Raw genomic sequence first — 11,385 nt, forward strand, 5'->3', positions numbered from 1 at the left:
TCAAAATAAAATATATAAACCTTATCGTTATTATTCATACAAGTCAAAAAACGGAGTGGCACAAAATTGTATTTAATTTTTTTTTTTAGAAGAGTATTTTTAAAACTCTTGTCAAGTAGGATATGGTCGATTAGAGATGGATGGAATATACGAACTTTATATAATTCGGTGGAAAAACCTTGCCAAACAATATAAAAGGATCAGGCACAACACTACTTCAGATAACACAGTCCATAAACCCTTTTGCAGTTTTGCTCTGTTATGATCCAAATGGAAGGAAAGCCATGTCATCAAAGTAAGGTCACTAAAATTGTTAGAGATAGGACATGTGTCACTTGATACAATAATTAAGGGAATAAAACTAACAAGAAAATATTCTCTTGACCTTCTATAAAAGGGACCAATGATTGGAAGCAAAGGCATGAAGAAAATGATGAAAGTCTCTTCTCTCTTCCTTTGGTACTCTCTAGTAGAGTAATTTCTTCTATCTTTTCTTTTCTCCTTTATGTACTAAGAACATCAATTTTAATTGAGTTTTAATCTATCAATTTTACATTTGAATTAATAATCAATTGCAGTTATCCATTTTATTTCACTCTCAATTTTGAGAACCATTACATTGGTGCTCTCATTGTCACCATGGCATGGGCTGAATCAGTAGGAGCTCATTGGAACAAAATTGAAGCCGAGTATAACGCCGATTGGGCGAAATTGGCGTATCTAGACGGTCCGGGATATACTGCATGGGACCGAATTGAAGCCAAATTTGACCTGCGACGTAAATACTTCTCCGGAAGCTCCTCCCATGGTGTTCGGAACTCAATCGAAAATGCTCCGATACAGTCATGTTCATCTCACTTCATATCTTCAATGGATGAATCGAATCGAGAACAGAATTCGCGTATGGCTGATTCTGCACGCGAAATCCGAGAGTCGTGTGCGAGAATTCTCAAGTTGTTGCAAGAGGAGACGGAAGCTACCAAAACAACGAGCGATGCGGTTCCGACTTCGGACGAAACTCTTCTGTCCGTGGAACAAATTGAGGAACATTCAGTCACCGATGAATCTGTCCAAGTGAAGAATTTAATCATGACATCGGTTTCTCCTTCAATTGATTCCGTTTCCGTTGTTGAAAGCAAATGTAGTGGCATGGAGGAGACACCACTCGATACGGTCAACAAGTGACAAGGCTTTTTAGTGATCGACCAAGGGGTGTTCAACCTCACTACCGTGCTTACCCAGCTTGATACTCATCTATCGGATCCCCCGGACTTAGTTCCTGTTCCGCCGCCGCCGCTTGCGCCACCGTGGCTTCATCACTCAGCGTACCCTATGAACTTTGACCACTCGACTTACAACAACCACATCACTTCCCTGTTGTGTCTACAAACTTGGTTGCTCAGGTTCACAAAGAGCCTATGCAATTCAATGCGATTCAACTGTGGTCTTCCGCACCCTATGACCCAGGCCCACTAGAGTCAACCTTTCTCATGATTATGGAAATTCTACCAAGGTATGCTTCAAGCAATAATTACCCAATTTTTGGTTGTATTGTGACTGCTCATAGCAATTTCTTAAGTGAAATGTGTTTTCCACCAACCGTATGCCACCCTCTTGTTTCTTTCCATTCCCAATTATCATTGTCTTTCATAATTGGATTTTCAATAATCAGCAATATGAGATTCTACGGCGCCCATAGCATGTTTGATGAAATGACTCTTAGTGGCATTTGTTATTTTTCACTTATAAATGGATCTTTACATTTCAAACAATGGGATCCGGGAACAAATAAGGCACCAGGGAGTGATCATCCTATCACAATTTTAATTGTTTGTTTGGAGGACGAGACAATTATTGGGACTGTGGGTGAATGGATTCATGAGCCTTATGATCCTTTATATGTTTGCTTCTTTGAAAACTGGTATAAATGCCCTGCAATTAAAGCTTTAAACATTCCAACATGTTTAAGGCGTTTACTAGAGCTACTATATGTTGATGAGTATCCTAATTATGTGGCACTTAAGTATGATGCAGCACTTGAAAAATCAACATTGAGTTCTTGTAAAGATGCTTGTCTGAGAAATTGCTTGTGCCTTGTGCTTTTCTGTGAAAATGGTACTGCTAGATGCTTTCACTTAGATCAGATTGGGCACTTCCAACACTTTAAGAAAGTCAAAAGTGGTTATGTTCTATGTGTTACATGTTCCAAAGCAATGCTCACTGATTGGGGTCAATTCTCTGTAAGCGCAATACATATTGCTTTCTCTTGCATAAGATTTCCTAACTTTTTCCTTGATTATGTGGGCACAAATGCTAATTTCTTGAATGAATCACATCCCACTATAATCTTTGAGTTGGCACCAAGCAGTTCCTCTTGGTCAATTTTTGTGATAGTTAACACTATGCTAGTGCTGCAAGCTGTGAAAGTGATTGATTTAGGTACTCTTTTTGAGCTAATGGAAATGAATGAGATATCTAAAATTGCAGAATTACAACCAGTAACAATTCAAAATAATGGGTTATTCTTGTTGTCCAACAAGAATGCACATTTGGAAGGTGGAAAAGGTGTAGTATGGACAGCAAACACAACTGATACTCTTTTGTCCAGTCAAGCTTTTTCGGTAGGAATAGATATCAAGAGCCTCTCCAAGTGCATGAACTAGTTTCATTATCTGGATTATGCAGCTGGTTATTTGGTTCTCCATGCCTGCTTAAAAAAATGCTTGTCTCTTGTGATTAAAGGAGCCATAGGTAGTTATGTTTCTTATATCAAGGTCTTCACTGATGGTGGGGATGATATCAAAAATAAAGGAAAGAATATGAAGTTAATGGTTATCATAGTTATTGATAGTGTTTTGGTTAAAATGAATCTTATAATTGGATATTGGCACTTCAACATTCATCATAATCCTATACTTTTCCTTGCAAACCACAAAATTTGGTGAGTTTAAATTTTGTAGCAATGTCTGATATTGCTTTTGCTGTCTTTGGAATGTTGAGTACCCCTGCAAGTGACCTGGTTATAGAATCAATGTCAAAGGGCAGTTTCATCACAAGTCTGCATGTGATACATGTTGAAGCAGGGAGCCTTGCCAACTTGTTGACTACTTTGAAGGCCATTGAGAGTAAGCAAAATTTAATTGTGATTGCATTGTCCTTGGTGAGTGTTGGAAGAGTAGGTGGGGATCTTTGGCTCAATAATATACTATTGTTGGTCATCTTTTGTGCTTGCTTGGCTTCACAATATATAAAAGTCATTCTCTTGTCTTTGGAGACTTTTATACTTCTGCATATATACATCCATGGTCATGACCTTGAGGACAAGGTCAATTTTAATGGGGGCGGTAATGTTATGATCCAAATGGAAGGAAAGCCATGTCATCAAAGTGAGGTCACTAAAATTGTTAGAGATAGGACATGTGTCACTTGACCAATAATTAAGGGAATAAAACTAACAAGAAAATATTCTCTTGACCTTCTATAAAAGGGACCAATGATTGGAAGCAAAGGCATGAAGAAAATGATGAAAGTCTCTCCTCTCTTCCTTTGGTACTCTCTAGTAGAGTAATTTCTTCTATCTTTTCTTTTCTCCTTTATGTACTAAGAACATCAATTTTAATTGAGTTCTAATCAATCAATTTTACATTTGAATTAATAATCAATTGCAATTATCCATTTTATTTCACTCTCAATTTTGAGAACCATTACATGCTCACACTGGACTACACAATTTTATGGGAGTATATGAAATAGTTTATTTCTTTTCTAAAACGAGAATAATTTAAAAACAAATAAGAGTTTATATTTATTTCATGGAAAAACTAAAACAGAAATTGGTCGAAAAATGCTAGTGTCAGTATTATTATTTTTTTGAAGGGATAGTGTCAGTATTATTTTAAACACGCAATATTCTATTATTTGAGAGTCGTGAGTTACCCAACTTGTTTGCTAGGTCGCATAATTTAGTGGAGCTCATTTAAATTTCAATTAATAATTGCAGAGGACTGTACCTTAAAAATCAGCAATTTTGAATTTCTAGTGCATGAGATTCGAATCAAGATCGAGTTTGATTCGAATCATTATAGATTTTTAAGCTATCATGGTTTTCCGATATGTGTGGTTGAATCATAATGTGAGTATAATTCGAATCACATGTGATACAACTCAGAAAATTTATCTAAAGAGAGGAATACTGGAAAAACCTAGGGCCTGACTGTTGAGAGGACTTGGAAAACATTTTAGGCGTTCAAGAATCATTAGAGGAACGATCCAAATTTTCTAAATTGAGTTCGAGTGACTCATCTTTGAGGGGTTCAGATAGAAAATGACAGAAATTGGGGAGTGTTTTTGGTGAGCTATTGAGGATAATTTCTTAATAACTTTTGTATCTCTCTTGTTCATTAGAAGAAATTGAGAAAATTGTAAAAATTATAGTTTGCTCTTGGAGAGTTCTTAAAACTAATTTCTTGTAATATTTTTGGATCTCTTTGTAAAGAATAATTCATAATGGACCGGAGGATTGCTCTCTCCTCAAGACATAAGTCAATTTTGACTAAAATGGATAAACAAATTCTTGGTGTGTTTGTTCGTCTCTTTCTATATCTCGTTTGTTGTTATGATTGTAGATTTTGCTAAAAAGATTGATTGCTAGATTTTTTATAGATTGAATATTGTTACTTGGACCGTTTGGTTGTCATTGTTATTTACTCCACACATTTTTGTCTTGGTGTGATTTATTTAACTTCACAACAATATAAAGTTCTTTATGTAATTAGTAGGTCCAATAGTCTGTTGGAACAAAATGTGTTTAACAATGAACCTTAAAGGGTTTTGATGATAACAAGGTATTAAAAATTGTAAATTGGACTAGCTAATATTTGTTCAAGTGTACAGGACCATAATTATAAAGTTACATCATCATTGGTTCTGAATGAGCAAATAAAGAGCTATGGAAACAACAAAAATTTGAAGCTTGGACGCTCCTGAAGGCAACTTGCTACTGAAGAGAAAAAGCGCTCCTGAAGTCAAGCTGCTCCTGAAGAAATAGCGCTCCTAAAGTAAGCTGCTCCTGAAGAATAGTGCTTCTGAAGACAAGAGGTCCAGAAGCCACATCATCAGAAGCTGCGTCATCAGAAGCTGCAGAAGTCATATCATCAGAAGCTGCATCATCAGAAGCTGCCTCATCAGAAGCCATTTCACCAGAAGCTGAATATCAACTGGATTTGCAAAGAATCAAGAATTGAAGAATTATCAATGCAAAAGCTGTCTATTGGATTCGAAAACACAAACAAAGGATTAGTGGAGTTTGCAACGGTCATTTCAAAGGTGTTTGAAGGCGTGTGTTTGCAATTTGGACGAAAGCGTTGACATTGTACTTTGTACGAATTGTACAACCACGTTCTCCACTACTCTGTTTTGTGTCCGCGCTACAGGACAAGAAAACAGCTCCAGAATACGGTTTCGCCTGCATAGATGTTCCTTTGGATAAGGAATGGATTTCAAATTTGTTCTTCATAGGACAACAGCCAAATCAGGCAAAAGATTATTGGTGAAAGATCAAGCTTCAACAACGACTCTTTGGTGTGCTGGCAATTTCACAACGTCTCTCTCACACCTCTATATAAAGGAGTGAAGACCTAGAGAATTGGTAATGCAAGAACGCTGAACGAAAGACTCACAAGATTTTCACAAGTACCAAACCTCTGCTGAAATTGTTCTGCATTCACTTAGAATTTCTGTGTCTCAAAGTCATATCTTAGAAATTCTTAAGTCCATTGAGTCTGTATCTGATTTGTATTGTGAGCACCTCTGATTGTATATCAAGTGTTCAACCTTAAACAATTTTCTGTGTAATTTTGTTTAGTTAGGAAGTCTCTTGCAGTTGTGCTTGAGCAGGAAGTCTCTTGATTGTGTTCTTGAGCAAAGGAAGTCTCTTGCTTGTGTGCTTGAGCATTGGAAGTCTCTTGCTTGTGTGCTTGAGCATTTGTAATCAGATATTACTCATAGTGAAATCTCCTTGGAAGTGCAAGGGGGACTGGACTACTTCCGGATTGTGGAAGGAACCAGTATAATTGCTTTGTGTCGTTCTTCTTCTCTCTCTCTGTGTTTTATTCCGCTGCATTTAGATTCTGATTATCACTTCAGAAGCTGTCTCGCTTAGCTTCTGATCAGTGTGTTCAGTTTTTAGGAGAAACGAAGAATTTTTCTAAAACACAATTCAACCCCCCTTCTTGTGTTTTTCTCACCTTCAATTGGTATCTAGAGCCTTGGTCTGTTGTGTAACACTTAACCGTGCAACAGTCAAAGATCTGAGAAAAACATGTCTACTCCTACTCCTACTGGTCCTGGTGATACTAGCTATAAACATGTCTCACATGATTATAGTGATAGTAAGAAAACCAGTATTGGAAAAGTTCCAAAGTTCAATGGAGATGCTGAAGAGTTCTCTTGGTGGAAGACCAACTTTTACAGTTACATCATGAGCCTAGATGAAGAATTATGGGATATTCTGGAAGATGGTGTTGGTGATTTAGTCCTTGATGAAGAAGGAGCTGCTGTGGATAGAAAGAAACATACTCCAGAACTGAGGAAACTTTACAAGAAGCATCATATTATCAGAGGAGCTCTTGTCACTGCCATACCCAAAGCAGAATACATGAAGATGAGTGACAAATCCACTGCTAAAGCTATGTTTGCTTCTCTCTGTTCAAATTATGAAGGGAGCAAGAAGGTCAAAGAAGCAAAGGCTCTCCTGCTTGTACATCAGTATGAGTTATTCAAAATGAAGGATGATGAAACTATTGAGGAGATGTACTCAAGGTTTCAAACCTTAGTTTCTGGTCTACAGATTCTAAAGAAGAGCTATGTTGCTTCTGATCATGTAAGCAAGATACTCAGAAGCTTACCTGCCAGATGGAGACCAAAAGTGACTGCCATTGAGGAAGCTAAAGATTTAAACACTTTAAGTGTCGAAGATCTTGTTAGTTCTCTCAAAGTTCATGAGTTAAGTCTTAATGAACATGAGTCTACTAAGAAGAGTAAATCAATAGCTCTTCCATCCAAAGGCAAGTCATCAAAAGCTCTCAAAGTGGTTGAATCTGAAGAGGAAGAACAGTCAAGTTCAGACTCTGAACCAGATGCTGCAGAAATGGCCATGCTCTCAAACAGACTTCAATATCTGGCCAAGAAGAACAGAAAGTTTCTCTCCAGAAGGGGTAACTCCAGAAGCTCAAGGAAAGAAGATCAGAAGGGATGCTTCAACTGTAAGAAGCCAGGTCACTTCATTGCTGAATGCCCTGATCTTCAAAGAGAAAAGTCAAAGGACAAGTCAAAGAGGTCTACATTCAAACCAAGCAAATTCAAGAAGCAGATTAAGCAGAGTTTAATGGCAACCTGGGATGATTTGGGTAGTGAATCTGGATCTGATAAAGAGGAAGCTGATGAAGATGCAAAGGTAGTTGTTGGGTTGGTAGCAACAGCAACTTCAGAAGCTGGGTCAGATTCAGACTCAGAAGATGAAAACGAGGTATATTCCAAAATTCCCAGAGATGAACTTGTTGAGTCACTTAAAGAACTTCTTACACATTTTGAAGTAAGAACCAATGAGTTGAAGGATTTAAAAGAAAAATATGCTGATTTGGTACAACAGCAAAAATCAACTTTATTGGATCTGAAAGCTTCTGAACAAGGACTTAGGGGTTTTGACTTCATGTGTAAAACATATGAAGATCAGCTCAGGTTCTTATGTCAGAAGCTACAAGAAAAGTGTAATGAAAAACCTTTAAGTAACCATGAAATTGCTCTTGAAGATTTTATTATATCTGGCATTGACAGAAGCAGAGTGGCTTCTATGATTTATAGCATTTACAAGAACAATGGCAGAGGAATTGGTTTTCCAGAAGTGAAACTGGAGAAAACCAATCTAAAGTCTTGTTGTGAATGCATCAAGGAAGGTCTGAAAACATTCTTTGTACCAGAAGGGGCTGAGTTGGAAACTGTTGTTCAATCAGAACCTGAAGCTTCTAGTTCTAAGGCTAAGATTACTTCAAAGCCAAAGAACTCTAAGTCAAAGGCTATGATCAAATCTGATTCCAAAACTTCAAAGGTTAGGATCCTGAAAAGATCAGAACCTATTCCTCAGAGTCTGGTGAAACCAAAATCTGGGGTTCTGAAGTCTAAGTTTCAGAAGAAGACAGTTACTGCTTCTGAAGTACCAAAACCTAAGGTGATGGTTAATCAGAAGCAACCCAACTCACAGCACAAGGTACAAGAAGTGAAGAGTAAAGCCTTAAGTACTAACCTTCCAGGACCCATAGAACAATGGGTACCTAAATCTAAAAATGTCAATGATGCAGGTATGTCTAAGAGCAGTGCCAAAGCAAAGATCATGGTACCTAGACAGTGGTTGCTCAAGACACATGACAGGAGACAAGTCCATGTTCCTCAGCCTAACAATGAAAGAGGGAGGAAATGTGAAATTTGGAGGCAACCAGTCAGGCAAGATCATAGGTACAGGAACTATTGGTAACTCCTCTACCTCAATTAATAATGTATGGTTGGTAGATGGTCTTGAACATAACCTTTTGAGCATTAGTCAATTTTGTGATAATGGTTATGATGTGCTTTTTGAAAAACCCAACTGTACAGTAATCAACAAGGAAGACAAATCCATTGTGTTCAAAGGAAAGAGAGTTGACAATGTCTATAAAATCAATTTTTCTGAACTGGCTGATCAGAAGGTGATGTGCCTACTATCAGTGAATGATAAGAAATGGATGTGGCACAGAAGGTTGGGACATGCTAACTGGAGGTTAATCTCTAAGCTTAGTAAGTTACAACTTGTGAAAGGGCTACCAGACATTGACTATTATTCAGATGCACTCTGTGGTGCATGTCAGAGAGGGAAAATTGTGAAATCATCTTTTAAAACAAAAGATATTGTTTCAACCTCAAGACCTTTAGAATTACTCCATATTGATTTATTTGGACCAGTAAGTACTGCATCCTTATATGGAAGTAGATATGGATTAGTCATTGTTGATGATTACAGCAGATGGACTTGGGTGAAATTCATAAAGAGTAAAGATGTTGCGTGTAATGTATTCAGTAGCTTCTGCACTCAAATTCAATCTGAAAAAGAATCAAAAATTTTGAAAGTCAGAAGTGATCATGGTGGAGAATTTGAAAATGAGCCATTTGAAGCTTTTTGTGAAAAACATGGAATTTTCCATGAATTCTCTTCTCCTAGAACACCACAACAAAATGGAGGTGTAGAGAGAAAGAATAGAACTTTACAAGAAATGGCCAGAACCATGATTCATGAAAACAATTTACCAAAACATTTTTGGGCAGAAGCAGTGAATACAGCATGCTATGTTCAAAACAGGATCTATATTAGACCTATTTTGGAGAAAACAGCATATGAACTCTTTAAAGGAAGAAAACCCAATATCTCTTACTTTCATCAATTTGGATGTACATGTTACATTCTGAACAACAAGCTCTACCTAAAGAAATTTGATGCCAAGGCCCAAAGAGGAATCTTTTTAGGTTACTCTGAAAGGTCAAAGGCATACAGGGTGTATAATTCAGAAACACTCTGTGTTGAAGAATCTATGCACGTTAAATTTGATGACAAAGAGCTTGAAGATAAAACTTCAAAGCAAGGTGAAAGTTTTGCAGAGATACAGGTTCCTGAAGCTACTCCAGAACCTGATCAGATAGCTGAGTCTGAAGATAGTCCAGAAGCTGAACCCACATCAGAAGCACAAGATGAAGCTGCTTCTGATGAAGCACAAGATGACTCACATCAAGAAGATCCTCCCAGAAACACATTCAAACACAAGTCTTCACATCCTGAAGAGCTAATCATTGGAAACAAAGATAGTCCAAGAAGAACAAGATCACATTTCAGACAAGAAGAGTCAATGATTGGACTAATCTCAATGATTGAACCTACAACAGTTGATGAAGCACTTTCAGATGATGGATGGATCCTAGCTATGCAAGAAGAGTTGAATCAATTTCAAAGAAATGATGTGTGGGATCTGGTACCCAAACCTCAGCACAAGAACATTATTGGAACAAAATGGGTATTCAGAAACAAGCTGAATGAGCAAGGTGAAGTAACAAGAAACAAAGCCAGACTTGTTGCACAAGGGTATAGTCAACAAGAAGGCATTGATTACACTGAAACGTTTGCTCCAGTTGCAAGATTGGAAGCAATCAGGTTACTTCTTTCCTATGCAGTTAATCATGGCATAATATTATATCAGATGGATGTCAAGAGTGCATTTCTCAATGGTGTCATAGAAGAAGAAGTGTATGTTAAGCAACCTCCTGGATTTGAGGATATTAAATATCCTGACCATGTTTTTAAATTGAAGAAATCACTATATGGCTTGAAACAAGCTCCCAGAGCTTGGTATGATAGACTAAGTAATTTCTTAATCAAAAATGATTTTAAGAGAGGACAGGTTGACACTACACTCTTCAGAAGGACCCTTGGGAAAGATACTCTTGTTGTGCAAATATATGTTGATGATATAATATTTGGTTCTACTAATGCATCTCTTTGCAAGGAATTTTCTGAGTTAATGCAGGATGAATTTGAAATGAGCATGATGGGAGAGCTGAAGTTCTTCCTTGGCATTCAAATCAATCAATGCAAAGATGGAGTCTATGTTCATCAATCAAAGTACACAAAGGAGCTTCTGAAGAAGTTCAAACTTGAAGATTGTAAAGTGATGAACACTCCAATGCATCCTACGTGCAACCTGAGCAAAGAAGATGAAGGAACTAAAGTAGATCAGAAGCTGTATAGAGGTATGATTGGTTCTTTGTTATACCTCACTGCATCTAGGCCAGATATTTTATTCAGTGTATGCTTGTGTGCAAGATTCCAATCAGATCCTAGAGAATCTCATATGACTGCTGTCAAGAGAATCTTCAGGTATTTGAAAGGAACAACCAATCTTGGACTCCTTTATAGGAAATCCTTAGATTATAAGCTAATTGGATTCTGTGATGCTGATTATGCTGGTGATAGGATTGAAAGAAAGTCAACCAGTGGCAATTGTCAATTTCTGGGTGATAATCTTATATCCTGGGCTAGCAAAAGACAAACAACTATTGCTATGTCTACAGCAGAAGCAGAATACATTTCAGCTGCAAGTTGTTGTACACAACTACTTTGGATGAAACATCAGTTGAAAGATTATCAGATAACTGCTAACAGTATTCCCATTTATTGTGATAATACTGCTGCTATTTGTTTGTCTAAAAATCCAATTTTGCATTCAAGAGCGAAGCACATTGAAATCAAACACCATTTTATCAGAGATTATGTTCAAAAAGGAATTTTAGATATACAATTCATTGATACTG

General features: G+C 37.2%; 1 pseudogene across 1 annotated transcript; it reads left to right on the forward strand.

Moving 5' to 3' along the window:
- The first annotated feature begins 177 nt into the window (after positions 1 to 177).
- On the forward strand, positions 178 to 3,692 carry LOC146931173 (uncharacterized; annotated as a pseudogene). The gene is made up of 4 exons (XR_015008001.1): positions 178 to 474; positions 579 to 1,467; positions 1,842 to 2,621; positions 2,918 to 3,692. The product of XR_015008001.1 is annotated as an uncharacterized LOC146931173 (transcript).
- Positions 3,693 to 11,385: the final 7,693 nt, after the last annotated feature.

This window comes from Medicago sativa, chromosome 4 (assembly GCF_051527215.1).
Source record: "Medicago sativa cultivar Bolivia chromosome 4, Bolivia_mono, whole genome shotgun sequence".
Lineage (NCBI taxonomy): Eukaryota > Viridiplantae > Streptophyta > Magnoliopsida > Fabales > Fabaceae > Medicago > Medicago sativa.